Source organism: Dunckerocampus dactyliophorus, chromosome 21 (genome assembly GCF_027744805.1).
Source record: "Dunckerocampus dactyliophorus isolate RoL2022-P2 chromosome 21, RoL_Ddac_1.1, whole genome shotgun sequence".
Taxonomy (NCBI): Eukaryota; Metazoa; Chordata; class Actinopteri; order Syngnathiformes; family Syngnathidae; genus Dunckerocampus; species Dunckerocampus dactyliophorus.
In genome coordinates this window covers 13,715,116-13,737,045 of record NC_072839.1, presented here as the reverse complement: position 1 = coordinate 13,737,045, position 21,930 = coordinate 13,715,116, and the positions used below count along the sequence as shown (strand labels likewise).

At 42.3% G+C, this 21,930-nt stretch overlaps 1 protein-coding gene across 5 annotated transcripts in view; it reads left to right on the top strand.

Annotated features, from left to right (window-relative positions):
• Positions 1 to 21,930, top strand: part of LOC129174290 (cadherin-6-like) — a 402,680-nt gene that overhangs the window by 343,991 nt on the left and 36,759 nt on the right. For all 5 annotated transcript variants that reach the window (XM_054766133.1, XM_054766132.1, XM_054766131.1 and 2 more), the window contains one exon: positions 17,474 to 17,709. The gene's annotated coding sequence lies outside the window, so the exon portion shown is untranslated. The remainder of the gene's footprint in view (positions 1 to 17,473; positions 17,710 to 21,930) is intronic.

Genomic DNA, 21,930 nt, shown 5'->3' with positions numbered 1-21,930 from the left:
CCAGGATGGCAGCTGATGTGGAAGTTGGGTGTAAATAAAGGACGGGAGCTACGGCTAGGCAAGCTTATTTCTGAACAGAGTACGTCTCTGCTCTCAACAGTCAAGGGACCTTCTCAACCCACACAACACACTTCCGGCCTTCAAAATACAGTAAGAGCGCTCAGGGCTATACCCTGTTTTATTGTGTTAACAAAATAAGGGTTTCATAAAATAGCTTACACCAACATTGAGGCAGAAAACAGAGTATACTGCTTGTCAAAAGTAAATGTCTTTTGTGAAAGTGCACTCCTGTAAAAAGAAACTTCATAACATTTACAAGTTGGATGCTTTCATGTTGATAATAGCCATGTAAGAAATTCATAGTAACGTTGATTAAAAGTTCATACCATGAAACAATTCATGGAAAAGTTCAGACATTTCATCCAAAAGAATTCTGGTTAGTACCGTGCAAACTTTTATGACCCTGCCTTTTAAAAGCATCGGAATCGAGAATCGTTCGGAATCGGGCTAGAAACTAGGAACCGTAATCGAAAGAAGGAATCGGAATTGGAACCTGAATCGTTTTAATTCAAAAAACGATGCCCAACCCTAGTCGGGATGTAGTTCCATCCATTCGTCGTTAATAATTATTTCAGATGGTTGTCTGCATGTAAAACCTATAATTATTCTCTATCAAATCTATTTATTGTTGATATTTTGGCCATCTTGAATGGATGAATTGCATGATCATGTTACGAATGTGTTAAAAAACATGAAGTCCCAAAGATCGACTGGTTGGCGACCCCACCTTAAACTTTAAGATAGATGAGTTGAGCACTGCAGCAGGTAAATCTTACAACAAAAACACTAGCTTGACCAGTGACCTGGACTATCCTAGATATTTTGTGCCAAACCATATCTAAAATCAGTGGGGTTCTTGCTCTGAGACTTGAAAAAATAATCTCCCATAGTTGGTACTGTGAGCTGATAAACGAAACTCATTCGAGTTGGCTTTTGACCTCAGCTTCCTTGGACATTACAAACTTCATTAGGCTTGTCGCTCTTCATAGTTGCAGTCAATAACATTTCCCAAACCCCTCATCCTGATGAAAGTCTTCCTTTAACTCGCTGCGCTTTCATAACCACACAAAGAAAGAAAAAAGCATGCCGGAAAAGAAAGTGTCGAGACAGCTGACAGCGCCTCCAAATGAAAGTCTGCCAAACAGCGAGACAACAAGAGCGTCGCGTGTGATCGCCGTGACAGCTTCAGTGACGGGCGACGAGCGTTTTGCGTCACGAAAAGGTCGCGACCCTCCTCCACGCAACAAGACGTGGCTGCAAAAGTGGGAGGCTTGTTTTGTTCCAGGAGGCTCCGGAGCGAGCATCTCCAGTGCCGTGGTGGCAGAAGGCAGACAAAAGGAGCAGCAGGAGGAGGAGGTTGATGACAGGTCGAGATGTTGCTGGAGGATCCTAATGACAAACTCCAGGAAGGATGAAGAGTTTGAGTCAGGAGGAGGAGGAAAGCGAGATGAGAGGCTTGTTGAGAAGAAGAGAGCTCTAATGTTCTTCAAAGTTTCTGAAAAGCTCCGAAAGAAATAATAACCTCCATCTACGCTAATCACCCTCGGCATGTCTTTAAGAGCTTTTTAACCAATCAGAAGCATGGAGAAAGCCATTCCAGGAAAGGAAAGATGACAACAATAGTGAATGGAAGAAAAGTGGGATCATACAAGTACGTAATGAATTTTTAAAACATAAATAAATAAAAACTTAAAAAATACATTTGGAAAAGGCATTTTACATGTGGATGAAAGGCTAAATGAATTTTAAAAAATACCCCATTTCATTCATACTGCAGTTCATTAAAGAAACAAGAGAAATGATTCTTTTAAATTTAATTCATTTCATTTTATTTAATTTTAATAAATTATTTTACATTAGTTCATGTTTTAACAAAATATAATAAACAAAAATGTAAGTAGTTTTACGTAATTTGGGAACGCCCTGCCTCTCGCCCAAAGTCAGCTGGGATAGGCTCCAGCATATCCTCGCCGTCGGACAAGCACCATAGAAAGTGCATGGGTGGTTGGATCATTTGGAATGTAGTCTATGTGGACATTTCAGATGGGAGATTGATCCAAAAATTGATATTACCAGGGTAGTACCGGTATCGGATTGATACTAGCATGATGAGATTGATATTTTTATTTCCACTATAGCATATAGTCGTATATATGGTATATTTTGACATCTTGTCAGTCCTTTGACACAGGAGAATGGGAGCCAGTTGTGGTTTTGGATTTTTGAACAATTAAGAGACAGACTAATTGATTCATTGTTTTGTTGATATGTGGGCCACGCAGTCAGGAGATCTGAAAGATCTGGGTTCGAATCTCCAAGTTTTCATGTTCTTCCCGTGCGTGTGTGTGGGTTTTTCTCCGGGTACTCCGGTTTCCTCCCGCATTCCAAAAACATGCTTGTTAGGTTAATTGGCCACTCTAAATGGTCCATAGGTATGAATGTGTGAGTGAATGGTTGTTTGTCTATATGTGCCCTGCCATTGGCTGGCGACAAGTCCATGGTGTATCCCGCCTTTTGCCCAAAGTCAGCTGGGATAGGCTCCAGCATTCCCCACAACCCTAATGAGGCTAAGCAGCATAGAAATTGGATAGATGAATATTGTTAAAATCACAAATAGGTTTATTTTCAGGTGTGAATGTGAATGTGTGAGTGGTATGTGCCCTGCCATTGGCTGGCGAACAGTCCAGGGTTACCCTTTTGCCTGAAGTCAGCCGGCATAGGCTCCAGCATACCACCGTAACCCCAGTGAGGATAAGCGGCATAGAAAAAAGATGGATGATTGTTTGCCTCAAAACATTTAATGATCTTGAAAAATGTCCAAGTAAATAGTATCCGTATCTGCGATACCGGCCCTGCATTTACTTGGTATCGGATCAATAGCAAAATCTGTACTTGCCCATGCAGCTCTCGTGGACATGGCCACGATGGACGTGTTGTCTTTTTGTTTGACATTCAGCTCGTGTTGTTGGAATGACAACATCATTGTTGTGAATTTGTCATGCCAATAAAGTTGCACTTAAACGTAAAATTGATGCAGAGGGAGGAAATGTGAGAAAATATAAACCCTATTTAAAAAAAAAAAAAAGAAAGAAATGATTTTCTTCATGTAGTCTGAGACGCTGATAAACATCTTCATCAGATGTAAATCAATATTCTGTGTCGCCAGGGAGCAAAACAAAACAAAAGCAGCCTCCCTGCCTTTGTGTCTCCATTACAGGATTGTTGGGAATGCAAAGTGGGTCTTAAATGTGGTGTTTTTACGCTCCCTCTGTGAATCACTACACATTTGCCTGTCAATTCCTGTTGTTAGCATGTCAGCGAGGATGACAAATACTCAACGCTGATTGCTGGCCAATCTTATATTTTGAATGCAAAAGCAAGAACCCCATTGATTTTGAACAATATCTGATCCAAGAGGCTCGAAGAAGCCTTTCTCTCGCTGATGTTCATGTCGCGTATTGATCCATGCAGCAAATCAATAAAACAACACTTGTGTATTATTTATCAGTAAATACATAGGTTGGGTTGAGGAGATAATTCTGGTGTTGGCGTGGAAGCTTTTGTTCATTAGACACGCGTTTTAAGGGTCCCGCGCGCTATCGATTCAGCGTCTCGGCAATGGTGGGGGAGCAGAATTAACAAGCTGATTGGATGATGATGGAGTGTAAATTCTTTATTTGGCTTCCTAACGACGTGGTTTACTTGCTCAGACGCTTTGCCAGATTCATTTTACACCCATTTGGAACAAATCTCATTACGGAGGGGAGGGATTTTTATTCAAGAAGGACGAGGTGAAGGGCGGTTTAGTGTGCCTCAGCGCTGATGACTACTCAGGACTTCCTAATGAAGCTAACATTTGTTTCTTTGCTGTTCCTTCACAGAAAAAACTGTTGTTTCCAAACACAAGCCTTGTTGCTCCCCGTAGCGTAACCCAACACACAAGCATGTCGTGTAGCTTGTTGGGTTGCCATGCCGACCACAGTGCTAATTAGGCAGCTAAGTCGCATGAATTATTCGTCCCCCTGATGTTGTTGTCATGTTTCTGCTGGATGAGGACACACTTTCAGAGCCTTTTTGTTTTTAGCATCACGCCAACTGCAGCATGTCTACTGTAGCACCGCCTTTTTGGTACAGATTGCTGTCCCAACACAAGTGGTAACACAGGTAACCAATGGTGGTGTCACAATAGTACAGCCTTGATGCCATGCAGGAACACTGATCAGACCTCAGCTGTACCAGTCAAAGGTTCGGAGCACATGTCATTCAATAACATAAGAAGGTGTGTCTATATCTCCTTGTAAAGACTTCACTGATCAAATAGAATATGAAAATACATTTGTACAGCCCAGTTCCTTTTTTTCATCAGTGGAACACAGCAAGTGTCAGTATCGATATCTGATGGTGGCATTCTATACTGTGAGATTACTGTCTGATATATGATCCTCTACTGCAGGGGCATCCAAACGTTTTCCAGCCACATAGTGAAAAATGAAAGGATGCAAGGGCCACTTTGATATTTTATATAGCCACATATGTGTAGTCATGGAAAAAAATGATCAGGCCACCCTTGTTTCTTCAGTTTCATGTTCATTTGAATGCCTGATAAAACTAAATATAGCAATGACAACAAAAATAGCTCATAAGAGTTACATTTTTGACAGTGCAATGCTATAGCTATTCATGTAAGAACTCTAGTGATTTTGGTTATGAAGAAAACCATGGAAGTTGCCAGATATCAGCTCTTAAATGAAACTCTTATGAGCTATATTTGTTATCATCATTCTATTTGTCCAAACAAATGTACCTTTAGTTGTAGCAGGCATTCAAATGGATCAATAACCTGAAGAAACAAGGGTGGTCTAATCATGTTTTCCATGACTGAAGTGTATATATGGTTAAAAGTTGTGTATATATTTCAAGAAAAAAACTGCACTTCAGCTTTTGTGATCTAGGTGAAAAAGCCTATTAGTACGAACTTTTCTCTCTTTTTCTCTCTCTCATTTTTGCTGTTTTTTTTATATATTTAAATTTTCTGTGAACAAATTATTTTAATATTAAAATTACAATTTTACTGTTTGTTTCTCATAATATTACGACTTTTCTATGCTACTAAAATGTTCCTCGTATTACAAGTTCATGCGCATATTTTTTTTGATTGAATACAACCTTTTTCTCTTTATATTTCGACTTCTTTTTTCCTTTTCAGTTTTTTTTTTCCAGCTATTTTGACTTTGTTCTTGTATATTTTATTCTCATTATTATGACTTTATTTCCATTTTTTTCTGGACTTTATTCTGAGAAAATTATAACTTCTTCCCAAGCTAATTTTCCAAAAAATTACTTTTTGTTTTGTTTCTCATAATATTACGCCTTTTAAAAATTAATATTTAAACTTTGTTGCTAAAATTATATTCTTCCTCATGATATTACGAGTTTGTCTTAAAATTGGGACTTTTTCTGTCGTTAGAACACAACATTTTTCTCTTAATATTTTGACTTTATTCTCATAAAGTTACAGTTGTTTTTTCCATTTCTGTTGTTGTTTTTTGAAATATTTTAAACTATTTCAGCTCCATTTTCTTCTCATATTTATGACTTTATTCCCCAATTTTTTATTATTTTTTTCTCATAACGTCTTTCAACTTTATGCTACTAAAATTACATTTTTCCTCATAATATGACTTTTTTTCTCTTAGACTTCAAGTTTTTTCTCCTTAATAGTGACTGACTTTATTCTTGTAAAATTACCACAGATTTTTCATTTTGAAATTTTTCTTGTGAAAAGATATTAGTAGAACTTTGGACACCCCTGCTGTACAGTTTGGAAGTGAAGCCAACAGTACGGTAGAGTGGAAAGTCTGCTTTTACATGAGCCAAATAACTGATTTAGTGAGGGTCGTAGAGGCAGAGACAAGTTGCTGTCATTTACTTCCTCTTTTATATCACAGTTTAAAGAATAAACCTCTGTTGCAAACAAGGTTGCACAAAGAGAGCAAAATGTTTCTCGCCCCTCAGCGTTGTGTGTGTGCGCGTCTTCGCCTGTTTGCTTGCTAACCGGATGTAGACGCGTTGTGCGTGGAATCCGGTTGAACCGATTGTCTTCCGGGTACGTATTGTGTCATGACATGAGTTAACCTAGCATTAACCTAGCTGTTAAAATGTGAGTGTTGTATTAGCACTTTAGCATCACGTAGCTATGCTAGTGTTGCTAACGTTTTTGTCCTCCTGACCCACTCCTTAATGTACGTTGTTGTACGTGTTATATGGCATTTATTACGTTGGACAAGAGTCACAGTGAAGTGGGAAAAGTGCACAATAGCGCTTCGTGGACAGGCGTGGCCAAACACAGCTCATTAGCATTAAGGCTACAGACACACAGAGCGGCGCGATCCCAATAAGGCTTAATAGTAGTGATAGTGCCTACTTATATTTTGTTCACCTTCTTTTGCCACACAAGAGGGTAAAAACATGGAGAAAAAAAGGCCTCAGTGTGATGCAGTACAGCGGTGTGTACACCACTACAAACACAGCAAGCACAATAAATATAATAATGAGTGTGAGAGAATCTTCCCTGTGCAGCCTCAAGGCGCTTCCTATCGTAGCGGATGATTCCCAAGCTCGTCCTGCAGCTTTCATGTAAATGTCAGAGGCAAAGGCGTGTCAGCCAGATAAAAGCCGCGATAGCAGACGGGGCGTCAAGGCGCATTTAACGATGCGGGGGTGGAAAGAGAGTGTAAGAGGGGAGTGCGAGGTATTGATGGATACCGAGCGCCGACTTTTCCCATCTCTCAACGTTTCATTGTGATGGCCTTTTAACCCCCACCTCACCTAGTTTATATCCGCTTGTTTCATCTCATCTTTGAGACTTTTTACAATTTCTTCTTTATGAGGAGGTTGATTCTAAAGGTTCTAGTGTTCGAGATTAATTTAAAGGAAGTCATGTGGTGGTTGAGTGAAGTGGGCTCACTCCTGATTCGCAGGCTTGAATATTAAGTCAACCTTTCGGTTAAACCCGTACTGTGAGATATCAGCGCACAGTCGCCAAGTAAGGCATTTAGCTCACCAGCTAACGGAGGCAATAAATAAAAATAAAAAAAAAAATGTTTTCCTTTTCTAAAATATTTTGTACAAAGTTTTCAGGGAACCAAAAACAGGCAAAGTAAAATATATAATATTCTGTTCTGTGGACGCGGTCTTGGTCAAATAAGACATCAGAGCTGCCAACTCTTCCAGATTGTGCAGGAGACTCTTGGAAATCTGCCTGGTCTACCGACATCTCGACTGAAGTTAAGTCTCCCGAATGGTTTTGTGTGAATATTAAATTCTGTAACGTTTGGCCAGACGTTAAAAGAATGAGGAGGTTGTTGATAGATTTGCAGTCTCCTTATTGAAACGGACCGGCTGCAACCACACCGAAATAAAAACATAAACATGTAAAAATTGTGCGCTGTGTATTTTACGTGTATTATCAAGCGGCCTATCTCCCAGACTGCAAACACCAAATGTTGGCATCTCTGAAAAATTCTTCCTTGAACCTCCTTCCTGTTTTTGCTGAACCCTCTCCCCTAAAATCCTTGAAGCAATCATGTTCGTTATTCCATTTGCTTTTGCGGTGAACTCCCCATTAGGAGGTCACAGCCCAGGGCACAGATGTGGCGGCCATGTTTGACACTCTGTGTGTTTATTTTGAGTGCTCCCACTGAGCACGGCGGGTAATTACCAAGAAGTTTTTTCCTTTATCAAGCGCTAATTGCCAAAGACAAATAGAACGACTTCCTGAGAGAAAGCGTGTGGCCACCAGAATTCCACATTTGTTTGTTGGCATTTCTGGACCTCAAATTCATTCTGTAAATGTTAATTAAACATGAATCAATAGGACATTAATCATAGTTGCATAGAGTCGGGGTAACACCAGCCTGACCTTTGACCAGCTACCAGTTTCGAGGCCGTGCAGACACCTGGAATGCAAAGACGACACTTGCATCCGCACATAGTCTTCGATCAAGAGCAGTATCCTGATTAATTAATTTTACGGTATTTAAAAGAGGACGGGCATGATGGGAAAACAATAAGGATGCATAATCAATGAAAGAAACGAACGTTCCACAGAGTTGTTTGTGCACACATGAACAGTGGTAACCTCTCAAATATAACGCTGCTATGGTCCTACAATTCACAAATAGACAAAGTTCTTGTCTGTAAAGTTGCACAAAACATCCCAGTTTCAACCTCCATCATGAGAAATGTTGGCGCACCTCATGAAACCTCAGTTCAGAGAGCATCAAAGGGTTACCTGACCGCTTTTGATTTTTACTTTGCTTTTTTTTTTTTTTTTTTACACATGAAGTAGACTCGCATTTAAACGTGACGGGAAGGCGCCGTGTCAGGCATCATCGGGAAGAAATGGCCACGATGTTTTCTGGCTAAACAATGCCGTCACCCCTCCCACGCCTCCCTATGGAGGCCAATACCTGCGGACTTTGCCCCGTTGCTCAGCATAGCAGGGAAGTCTGATAATTGGTCAGACGGATGCTTTCTTCCCTCATTAGAGGCAGCCGGATTCCCATTTGCTGGTTGATTGGGGAGCTGCAGGTATACATTACAGCGACTCTTTATGTCTGATTGTGTTCAACGATCACTGCGCATGTAGATGCTATTTGTTGTGTGCTTTTATTGTGTTAGCTGCAACGAAGCGTGCACTTTCATCATCCTACACCTCTTCTTGATGCAAAAGATGCTAAATAGGCCCACGAGGAACTTGACTGCTTGCTTAGAGCCTCACATTTTCCATGTTTACCGTCTTATCTAATATGAAGACAGTCTTTAGGTATACTAGATGGTGTTTTACTTTGACTTGTTTTAATGGTCAACCTGCTGTCTTCCTCAAAAGTGTCACCTGACTATTGTGACGTGTCGTGTATCAGCTGTACTTCCTAGGCGTGGCTAGCCTGATAGACCTAACGGCTCTATCCCACCGCCACCCCCCAATTGCACTTTGTGAATGTGAACGAAGGTGCCGCACAAAGTCTGCCTGGCAACAGCACATCGCTTGCACACCTTTTTATGTATTTGTGATATTTACGATGGATTCTGTCATTGTCCTCATAGCTTCATCGTGACCTGCCTAGCAACACGCGACCGCAAACATGTTGATGGGCATTCTTGTTAGTCATTTGTCATTAATATTATCAAATGTAAACTATTTGGTATTTGTGTGTTTAGTACATTTTTGTTGGCACAGTTGTTCAGCGGCGCTCTAATGGAGTGTTTTTGCTCTTAAAAGATAGCGGTGTCTGGTGCGAGCATTCCCCAGGTCACGCTGAAGTTAATTACCTGCAGTTGAGGAGTTACTTTGGGATGCAGTCAGCAGGCAGGACAGGAAGGAAGCCATGCGGCACTCAAACTAGAGGTCCAGGTCATTTCGGGACTAGGAAACAGCAAACAACGTGTGTACCTTTTTCCTCAGAAAACTAAGACCTTTTGTGTGCATTCAGACACCTTCAACTGCCACTTAAAGGGTCCCTGACATGATTCATCAACTTTACTGACATGTAATATACATTGTTCCGTTTTTGAAAGCGAACAATAAATGAGCAAAAATGACATTTGTAGTTCATGGCGCCCCCCCCATGACGAACTAGCTCTTGCAGTTCAGCCTCATTTCTGGAAGTGACCCCATCGCGGTACGATCACTCAGGTAAACAAACATGACATGGATTTTTACACAGTTATTATAGCGAAGGTTTGAGCTATGTGTCAATAGTTTTTGAGGACGAAGAAACATTTGGAGATGAAATAGAGAACTTTACAGAACACGGACTTAAGCCAAAGACATGGAGATGAAGATTGGTCGCCTTCCAAACACAGAATGGTAAGTGTCCATTGCTCATCCTTCAATTATTGTTTTAAATCTGCTTCTTAATGAGCGTAAAGGGGTTTTTATAGCCTGTTACAGTATCCCTCAGACATGAACATCCAGCAGCAATACAACATTCTGGCATGACTACTGTTTTGATGAAAAATATACCGAACCGATTCGACCGTTTGTTTGCTCTGCTTTAACTGAGAGGTGTGTCCCCCGGTGATATCACTTCCAGAAATGAGGCTGAATTGCAAGAGCTAGTTTGTCATGGGTGGCACCGTGAACTATAAATGTAATTTTTGCAAATTTACTGTCAGCTTTCAAAAATTGAACAACGTAGAACATAATTACAAACAATATATAACATATTTAAGCAGAGTTAATGAATCATGTCAGGGACCCTTTAAACCACATAGTACCAGACTTTTATGTATGCCTCAAATGGACTTGGCTCCACAGGGGCACCTAGAAGGACCTCTGGATAATATCTTAATAACGTCATGTCTGGTAGACCCCAGGGTAGAGCTGTAGAACATCCTGGATGTATCCGAGCTGGCCCGCGGACACCCCTGAATCCCCCTTCGGTGGAAGTAGAGTAGGTGATGTCCCTACTTATACTGCCGCACCGGGATAGGTGCAAGAACATTTTTTGTGTACCAAAATATCAGGGCCACATTCAGGGCTCCCTACCTAGCCAGTGGTACACGGACCTAGACTCAGTTTTTCACTTAATGTCTGTGCCGGATTAGTTCAGAGTCAAACGGCATTGGACACAAACTGATTCTAGGGTTACACCTACAATCAGGAAAAGGTGCAAGTGAAGCGTGCTGATTGGTGGACTGGAAAAACTCTCCAAAATCATGTAGAAAGTCACATCTCACTACTTTTGGTCCAGCGTCTCTTAGTGTTAATGATAGTGTAGCCACTCCTCTCTCAGTTTGAGCAACTCGTCTTAGTAACGTCTCTGTTTAATGTGAAGAGCTACAAACAAAAAGAACCAAATAGCAATGAAACCCAATTGTTCTTTAAATGTATCTGAGTCGGCAGAGCGTGAAGTCATGAGGTCGAAGCGTTAAAATGATCGCCATCGTACTGTGAAAGATTTTAAACTTCAGTGCCGAGCAAATTGGGGCATCTAGAAATAATTTGGACACGGCTGAATGCGTAAGGAGAGGAAGTAAAAATAATAAAAAGACAGACGGAAAAATCGCCACGAGCATGGGAGCGTTTATTGAGGAGGGGATAAAAAGGGAGTGGTGATATTTATCCCCGAGTATTGGGCGAGTGTGCAGCGAAGCCTGCCACAGTGTCACGGCGCTCCGTGGCTTTTAATAGGAACACGGCTTAAGAGGCCCCTTACATCTCTCGTTTCACTTCAAGTTGTCACTCACTAATCCCTCTGTGAAGTGCAATGCTGCCGGATTAGCGCCGCAACCCCGAGATTTTTAAAATTATCATCCACAAAAAGACTGCTAATAGGAAGCAAATTATGCAAAACAGGGAAGGTTGGGGAAAAAAAGCAAGCAAGGCGAGGCCAAGCACCCTTTGCATCCCCACCTACCCCCACCCCCCCATCCAATTCATCATGTCACTTTATTGAGTAGAACTTGTAGCGACGCAGATTAGCATGTCGCTAGGTTCATGTCCACTAGTGGAGAACAAACATGCACATGAGTGTACGACATCACAGAGGGATTTATTAACAGGGCCCGGTCTCAGTCCATCTGTACCACTAATCCACCCCCCACGCCCCCACCACCACCACACTTTCTGACTCAATGAGACAAATTCCCCATGAAGGTCCACGTCATCTGCTGCTGCTGCTGGAGTAGCATCCCAAAAGACTCCCTGGAGGCATCCTAAACTTCCAGGATTAAAATCCACCAGAGTCAGACTTTTCTTTTTGTTTAGAGAACCCCTCCTTCTACATCTCTGTCCCAGGGTGCAATGCAGCGTCCCAAATAGACTCCGTGAGCCACGCTGGTCCACATCCTTGTATGTGAATCTTAGGGGAGTCTGTTAGGTTGGACGGACACATTTTTGCCGTTCTACTTCTCTCCTCCTCAGCCTGGGGACACACAAAGAAGGAGATGGGGGAGGAGGGGTATAGGTGTATTATGGTGGCCTCAGTGTGCCCTCGCAGCACAATTGGGCCGCCTGCCACGAGCGCCATGATTTATCATGCCGTCAAAATGTACTGTTCCCCCCCCATGCTCTCTGTTGCTGAAGCAGGGGGTCACTGTGTCGCCTTTGAGGGGCTCGCTCGTCCAAACAGGAAGCGCTCATCTCCCGCAGTTATGTTTTTGTTTTTTAAATGTTCTCAGTGGTCCCTGGAGAGCGCAAAGACCTCCGCCAAGGCTTCAATGCGGCCATTAATGACCGTAGGACTGTTTTGCATGAGCTAAAAGGAGGTCAAGTTTTATCCTGATCTAGAATTATTTTGGGGATCCAACGGAACAAAATGTAATCATACCAAATATGCAATCTGGATCAAATCCAGATCTGGAGTTTGGTTGGTGTTCTGTAAATTGTGAGACGTGTGGTCGTTGAGCCGCTTTCTATGGAAACATTTGTTCTGAATAGACACTGAATTGAACAGAATTCAATCCAGATCTAACTTGGTTTGACAATAGAACATCTGAATGTCTGAATCCAGAGTTCCGTTCAAGATCAATGAAGTATCTGTCCACACTGACATAATGTTGAATGGAATCTCATATTTCATAAATGACAAACAAATGTGCAATTTAGATCGGATCCAGATTTGGTGTTCAGTTTATTAACGTGTGAAGAACGTGGTTCTAGTTGTAATCCATTTGGAAACGTTGGTTGTGAATTGGAATGATATACAAGTAAATAAACAACAGGATTCACTTGGGATTGGTTTGAAATTAAGCATCTGAATGTCTAAATGAAGTTTGATTTAGGATCAGTGAGCTGTCTGTCTAGCCTGACATAATATTGAATAGGATTTCCTACAATTTAAACTGACTAAATGCAATCTGAATCAGATGTGGATCTGGATTTGGAGTTCCCTTAGTTTTCATTAAAGTGTGAGAAGTCTGGTCATTGAGCCACTTTGTATGGAAACTTTTGTTCTGAACCGGCATTGAATTGAACGGAATTTAATCCAGATCTAACTTGGTTCGATCTTAGAACATTTGAATGTTTGAACCCAGAGTTTGATTCAAGATCAATGACACCATGACTCAATGAGACATTGGTTGTGAATTGGAATGATATACAAGTAAATAAACAACAGGATTCACTTGGGATTGGTTTGAAATTAAGCATCTGAATGTCTAAATGAAGTTTGATTTAGGATCAGTGAGCTGTCTGTCTAGCCTGACATAATATTGAATAGGATTTCCTACAATATAAACTGTGACTAAATGCAAACTGGATCGGTTCTGGACTAGGTTTCTTTAAAGTGTGACCTGCTCCATTTGGAAACCTGTTTTTACTTGGTGCAATATAAATAAATTGATATTACTTCCTGGCATAATGTTAATTGGAATTTCCAAAGACAAAACCAATCTGGATCAGGTCTAGATTCAGTTTGATATTTTGCCTACAGAGCTACTGCAAATTAGGTATGCTTCTGGTTAAATAGGGGTTCCATAAAGTCTCTTTATAATTGAACTACAAAAGCAAATGAACAGAACAAATCAGATTAAAGTCGCTCATCAAGTGCATTTCTGTATTTTATTTTTGTTTTTACTGTAAAGAGACTTTGTAACATGCATAACATCCATGCACATCCAAAGTTCAGGTTGCTGCATACAAACTGCAGGCAGGAAGTAAAAAGTGTTGCACGCTAATCCCCGCCAAGGTAGCAACCGCAGTGTCATGCAAATACAAACCCCCACTTCTTGATTTCACTGCACGTTTGATACGGGCTCGGCAGACGCTTTCATCGCTGCCGCTTCGGGATTTTTGCTTTTTAAGAACATTTTCACAGCGGAAACTCTGAATTTTTTTTTTTTGTTACATTGTCAGCATTTGATCCGCTTAGTTGTGGATTCACATAGAAGGACAGAAAGCATGTGACGCCATCATCACTAACATCTGTTGCTACACTGGAAATGGGAAATGGCTTCCTTTGGGAACGTATAAAGGAACTATAGATTCATTCACTGGACAAAGACCTTCTTATAGTTCTGTCTCTGACATTACGTGAAGGTCAGAAGTCCCAAATGTGAAACCCTTTACTCCCCCCTCAGAGAGAACAAAGACTTCCTCTAACTTAGTTTGGTTCTGCTTCACTTTATCTCTCCTTCATTCATCCTCTGCAGCATCTCTGCAGAAAACAGCAGCCCCCTCTTTGCCTGATTATCTTGTGATATTCCGTACCCCCGGAGGCTCGGGAAAGGGACAAAGGTTTTCTTCTTGTAAAAGTTGTCTGGGCAATGTGCCGCCACCTCCTGAAGCTGTATCGGGGTCAAACCTCCAAGGAGGACTTGTGGGAAGACTTGTGACCATCAGCTGTAAAGCAAGGAGGAACACAGCGACGATTCAAGCGCTCAACATCCGCACTCTCAAACGCTTCCTTGTCTTCCTCACGAGACATGATGAGGCATTTTCTTGGGAGCAAGGCAAAGATCCGCAAACATTTTGTGTTTGTGTGACACTGAGATGTTTGCGTTCCTGGTGCGTATCGATCGTTCGGCGGTGTCTAAAAGGGGACTTATTGATTTTGACCAGTCTTACATTAAGCACGTCATAAAATAAGTTGCATTCATCACATGTAATGAGACCTCATTAAAAAACTATTTAATGCTCGTAATCTGCAAGATTTAGTCATGTAGCAAAGTTCTCCCTGCCTTGCGTTGCCTTATTTGACTTCCCTAAGGTGCTCTTGCATATACTGCAGCAGGCACTACACTGTTTAATGTGTAGCGAAGCCTGTTTTTCTTTTTGTTGTTTTTGACAAATATATCACATATGACGTAACATGAAGAAGTTTGACAGGAGGACACGAGCGTTACCAACATAGCTACAGTATGTGAGCTACAGTGGGAACAACACACTCGCATTTTAACAGCAACATCATGCTATCTTTGCTGAAGAAAACTAGGAAGTGAAAAGTGACGAAAATGTCTATTCGGAGCCGCCATTCCGCTGGGAATTTTTTTGAAGGTTTTGAAGTGTGTCCTTGCCTCTATATGGTTTTGATTGTATAGCGCTGATATGGATCAGTGGTGGTGAAGGGAAAAGCAAACAATGAATAAACCCTGAACAGACATCCACGAGTGGAACTCAAGGCCTCGCTATCAGCATTTCCCGGTCTTTGAACTACTGTAACCACAGACTCACCTTGCAGCTGTCATGTGTTTCCGGATGGTGGGCCTCTTTGCTTGCCTCGCGTTGATCTCCTGATGGAGGGCCTGTGCCAAACGGCGAGAGGGCAGGGCGGCGGTAAAAGCGCTTCCAGGGATTAAAGTTGTGCACGGAGCAGCCGCTAATATTATACTTTCGAAAGTATTATTTAGAACACCACCATCCCTATTTGGAAGTTACAGAGTAGCACACAATCTTTTTTGTTCTTCTATCCCATCTTAATTATGCGACTCATTAATTACGTGGCTTTCTTGTCCCTTATCTTGTCATCCTTTTCCAAAAGAGATCACACCTGGAATACACGACTGATTCCAGCCTGAGATATCCATGCATCACTTTGCTTATCACCAGATAATAATTATGCTTTGTAATTTAATTGAAATATATGATTACATCACCTGTATTCATCATTTATCACCTATTGAACAATATGTTTGACGTTGTCCTGTCCACTAGGGTTACCACCAATTCACTGCCTTCTAGTGGCAGCAAATTTAAAACATTTAAAGAGCAAAATATGTTTTCAGTTTCAAGAATAACGCTTGTATTTCTCGCTAGGCATCATTTGGTAGTCCAGTTCTTCTGTGGACGCTCTGAGTGGCAAACGGCACCCTCTAGTGGTGCCAATAGTGTGACTCGCTTATGCATGCTAGCACTGAAATGCCAGTGCATGGCTACGAGAAGCGCTATTGACATAATTGATGCCATGTATCAAATAAAACGACGTCACATTAAGGAGCGTGGCAGGACACAAATGTTAGCAACACTAGCATAGCTATGAGCGCTACAGTGCTAACATTACCCTCAACAGATTAATAGCAACATCATGCTAGGTTGGAATATTCGCTGAAGGAAAACACAATCATCAAACTTACAGCTCCCATGTCTGTAGCTGACTGGCAGATCACTAGTAGAGCTTTATTTTAAGATGTGTAGCGAAGCCTTTTTTTGTTGCTGCATGTTTATGTAACAACAGAATACCACCACAATGCACATGAAAAAGTGCATTTAATCAGAAACAAGTCAGCCTGAAGAAAAACAACGTGACATCAGCGGCACCTGCGACCTCATTTCCGCCATCATAACTTGTTTAGCTCATAAACATTGTATTTGTAGTACGCTTAAGAGTTTATTACATGTATATGTACACACACACACACACACACACATACATATACACACACAGGAGATTACAGACGGTAATCTGGCGGAGGCAGTGCGCTGGATAAAGCAAGTGATGAGCTGCATTAGTTTGATTACTCGCTAACCCAGCAGTTTACATGTTTGGCCTCTAATCTGATTTCTGGCCAACATCAACCCCCCACCCTACTCCCAACCACCACCTTCAATCTCAGCTCTCCTCCCAAAATGAAAGCAGCAGGACTGTACACATTTAGAAACAGTCTATTTGCGTGGAAAGTGGACGGGACCCTGTGGAACCCCACACACACACACACACACACACATACACACAGATGGCAGCCATTTTGACAAGATTTGACTGTCACTTTTTAACCATCTATAGAAGAAAAAATTCTAAACCCTCAAAGTTCATGTTCAATTCAATCACACAGTCTTTTTACTGAAAAGCATTTGAGGAATACATTTATTGATGGATTTTATGGATATTTTGTCAATCCTAAAAAGGCATTACTCTATAACTTTGCAGCAATGTCTACACCATTTACAAGCACTCATCCTTCACTAGATTTGAAGAAATGTGTCTTAATTTTTTCAAATCTGTCCAAAAGTCTGTAGCTTCTTCCTTATCTGGGCTGAATCCTGTAGTAGTAATCCTGCCAACAAATAAAAGTAAGGTGCAAAAATTTCAATGGAACAATTATCTAGTCAATACTATGTGATGTATCGTGTTTCCGGACAATTAAACCACAGTTTTGTTTTTTTGGATGTAAAAGATATGAGCTTTGCACATAGCAATGAAGAAACATATCCAACTATAACCTAGTGTAGTCAGTGGATGTATGTTGACATAATTCTAAATAGTATAAACAAACACATGCAATAACTTGGATACAAGATTTCTACATAGTTCACAACAAACATGGCTGCTAAACTGATGCATTCAAGTAATGTATTTTTTGTTGATATTCTACAAAATAATATTTTTTAAAACACGTGCAACATAGCCTAGTGTTAAACTTGGACGTTGTTTTTGGGGGGATTTCTTTTTACGGTTGTTTTTCTCTACAGCACCTTCCTTCCGTCACCTCTCTACCCCCGCCCCTCACCCGCCGCATGCTGCCGGGGACTCGGCAGCCAATGGGCGGCTGGCGTCCCTCTCAGCCTCGGTGACATCCACCCAGCGAGGAGCGGACGTGCGCGGCTCAGTTGCGGTGTGCGGCCGACGCAGGCTGCTCTCAATCGGATACTCTTCCAGACACCGGGGAAGAAGCAGATCCATCAACCACCACCACCACCACCCCCAGGTGAGCGGCTGCCTTTGTCCGCTTTTTGTTAGTGTGTTCGCGATAATGACATAATTACGGGCAGCTGGGCAGTGATGGCACATAATGGAGGTGGCGAGTCGCATCAACTCGCTGTGTTTTATTATTCATTTGAGGCACTAAATTCGATATTACTTTTTATTAATGTTGCTAACTTTTTTATCGAGTGCCACAGCGGCTCCTCGTAAATACAAACGCTGACTTTGTGCTCCCTTAACGCGGGTATACAAAAAACTTCGAGGTCTCCTCGTTAGCTTCCACTACCGCACGGAGAGCTCCGCTCGACATGGTGCAGCGATGCCCGGCTGCATGCGGGTGGCACACACCGGTGGAGCACGGTGGAGGTGTTTTGAAGTCCAGCTGCTGGGCTTTTGTTTGATGGCATTGACTTATATTAAGTTGTAGCTGAAGAGGAGGAAACTTTGTTTAGCTATATATTTCATTGAAGTTGCAGGCGTTAAAGTTTAACTGACTCCTGCAGGGCCGTGCCAAGCTCTGAAGGCTTCTAAGGGCTTGTCCTCCTTGTTGCATGCATACAGATGGTCAGTTTTAGTCGAAAGGAGCATTTTTTGGAGGGAGGGAGGTATTGTAGCACACTTTTTCTGTACATCAATGAGTCTTGATTTGCTTTCTGGTCATTATGTGGACAAGTTGTGCAGATGATGATGGAGAGCGGAGGAGAGGTGAGAGCAGGTTTGCAGTCCAGGTTGCGCCGGTTTGATGCTTGTGAGATGAAAGCGGCACAGTGGAATGTGAGGCTGATCAAAGTGGTACAGGAAACACGGCAGGTGCTGAATATTTAAAGGATCTGCAAATAGCATGGCTTCATACACTTGTGTGTGTGTGTGTGTTTGCGCGCGTGTGTGTAGGGGAGCGGTGGTGCATGTTGGGTCCGGTGGGGGTACACAGGAGATGATGTGACAAGCAAGGGGCTGGGAAAAAAAGAGCCATCGAAGCCATTTGCATCCTTTAAAGCAGAGCAGAGATTATAAAAGACACTCGCTCACATTTCATTTTGCTCATCGCCCAAACTCAGCAGATTATAGTATAGTGTGTGTGTGTATGTGTCTGTGGGGGGGTCAAAATAAAAGCCTCCATCTGCCTGCCTCCCCTGTCCCTGCGGGGGCTGTGACGTCACATGATGGTGGCTCTTCACCCCGCGAGGGTGACCGCTGACCCGACTTGATGATGTTATGTGCGCTCCAGATGGGCGACATCGTTTGGATGATGGCGGATGTTTCCGCCGCTCCTCTGCCAGGCGGCATCTGGAGCTAATAACATCAGCACGCCGCCGTCCTCGTCCTCGTCCCCTGTGGGAACGGCCTCTTTTTTTTTTTTTTTTTTTTTTGCTTGGGATGCTTGTGGACGTCTCCAGAGCGTGCGGCCGGTGGCTCTAATGGACATTTGAAGAAGTAAAGAGCACCTCGGGGCAGCGAGCGAGCAAGCTAGCTTGTTTGTTTGACTGCATGAGTCAGAGTGGGCATGAAAACAGAAACAAGTCGGAGAAATTCCCCTTTTCAACCCTGTAGCTTTGCATTTGCAGCACCCATTCTTGGCTCATGTGCTCAAAATCTTTGATGTTGCTTTTTTGGCTTTAGGGAGACATGCTACCATCAAAGTGTCCGCCGACGTGTGTGAAGATTAACCTGACTTATGGGGTGTTGAAAATGTTGTACATTTCAGGCGGCCGTGTTCCAAATCGTTCAGAGATGTGATAGCACATGTGTCACGGCGGCGGTTTTGTGCTTCTGAATGCGGCGGTTCCGAAGGAGTAGCAAGACGACAACACAACATAAATGTTTGCGCGCCTCATCAGTCACTTGTCCCTTTGTGCTCTCACCATCTCTTTGCGACTACATTTCCCGGCGTCTGTTTCCAGTTAGGCCCGCTGAAGGTCGGCTCGGATGACGCGGGGACCCGTGGAGACACATCGAAGCTTTGCAGCGGCGGGGCGGCCTCTCCGCAGGGTTTCCACTGTGGGGATTGCGAAGCTGGATGCGGGCCAACAATGGCCCAGTCCGATTAGATCCAACTTCAACAACAATCCACAACTCTACAATAACATGGGTTATGCCAAATTCAACAATATTTACAAACACTTTCATTTGTTGATTATCACCAATAAGTTGTTGCTCAGTTTACAGTCGTGGAAAACATGATTAGACCACCCTTGTTTCTTCAGGTTATTGATCCATTTGAATGCCTGCTACCACTAAAGGTACATTTGTTTGGACAAATAGAATGATGATAACAAATATAGCTCATAAGAGTTGAATTGAAGAGTTGATATCGGGCAACTTCCATGGTTTTCTTCATAACCAAAATCACTAAAGTTCTTACATGGATAGCTATAGCATTGCACTGTCAAAAAATGTAACTCTTATAGCTATTTTTGTTGTCATTGTAATATTTGTCCAAACAAAGGTACCTTTAGTTGTATCAGGCATTCAAATGAACAAGAAAGAAACTGAAGAAACAAAGGGTGCTCTAATCATTTTTCCATGACTGTATATACAGAAATTACTTCAGTTCAATTTATTTACTCCAGTATTAATTTATGTGGGTTTTATGTGTTTTTTAAAATCCTATATATTATTAACAATCAATTCTAATTTTAGCTTTTTCATTAAATTTTAGTCTCATTTTTATATATTTTTTCCACATTTTTATTTAATTTTCCTTAACATTGCACTATTTTTTAATAGTGATATTGCTTGTGTACCTTTTTGCTTCTATATATATTTTTGGAAGCGAACACATGAGAAAATGTGTGTGAAACACTTAGGAGTTATGGTGTGAATGAATTTATCAGTCAGATATGGAAAAGGGGTAGGAATTCATAAGCTCTGCTTCTTCCTGCTCTTTTTCAGACATGTTGAATTTTACAAATGTAATCACATGATGTTCCTTCATGAAATGCAAAGAAAACCAAACCAAACTATACCAAACCATACCAGCTTGCCAAAACAGGGCCTGGCTTGGCTGCCCATGTGGCGAGAAGATCAAGGTGCATGGATCCCGGCATCCGCACCTCACTTGACAATGGCTAATTAGCTCCCCTGCTTTGTGCGGCACTTCCGTTCAAGCTGTAAATCTATCTTCCAAAGAGGCGTGCCATGGATGAAGCTAATAGTTTTCAGCCTAAGAAGTGACGATGAGAGAAATCATGGAGCATGAGGATGAAACCACTTGGATTTGTTGTGCTTTTTTTCTGGGTGGGAGACAAGAAAGTGCTGCCAATGTTGAAGAGGAGGCTGCCAATAAACACACACACATACACACACACACACACTTGCTGGATGAGCTCCACAGCGTTTCTAATTATGAGCGTTAGCATCACAAACTGCCAGACTGGCCGTCAGCTCAGGTGAGAATAAAAGGCGTGGCCCGACGCAGGAAGTAAAAGTGCGCTGTCTTCCTCCCTCCTCAGCACAATTGAACAAGATGTATTAGCGAGGCGGCGGGCGGCGGAAAGCGTGCTGCAGGCTGCTGTCGGCTGATGGTGATTTACAACAAAGCCGTTTCACAAGCGCCGGGAAATGACAGCAAGCGAGGAGTTGGCGTGCTGCACACACACACTCACACACCAGCCATGTCTCATTTCTTACAGCAGCTGCCCCAGCAAGGCAAGCATGAGGGAAAGCGTGGTGACTTGAGGAAGGAAGAAGGCAGGCTAACTATCAGGGATCCTCCTCCTTAGGATGCCGAGCCGTCCGTCTTTTTCTTACATTGGAGGTGAAATCGATTTTTTGACCCCGGCAACCGTGCGCGAGGTGGGGTTTGGGATTGGATTTGGAATTAAATCCTGATATCCAATATGTGTGGTGCGAGCAGGGGGAGGTGTACAATAATCATCTAATAGTGGCAATCACAGATCCAGATCACTATCAAAATCTAATCAAGCCTCGCGTGGCTCCAGGCCCGTCGACTGCAGAACCCAAATGTCTTCACCACCTTCGCATGTTACATTTACTTCTACAAACCGGAAGGCTTCGCTTCCGTATATACTTTCTTGCAACATTGAAGTGCTATATGTAGAATTAAAAGTACAGGTGGTCCTTGTGGCGCGATGTTTCAAAGTGGTTACATGCACGCAGTGGAAAACTACACAGATGTCCTGCGTTGCTACACTCGGGATGGACAATGTCACTTTTGTTCCTTTTGGTTATCTTTTTTCCCTTCGTTATGGCTACCTTCACACTG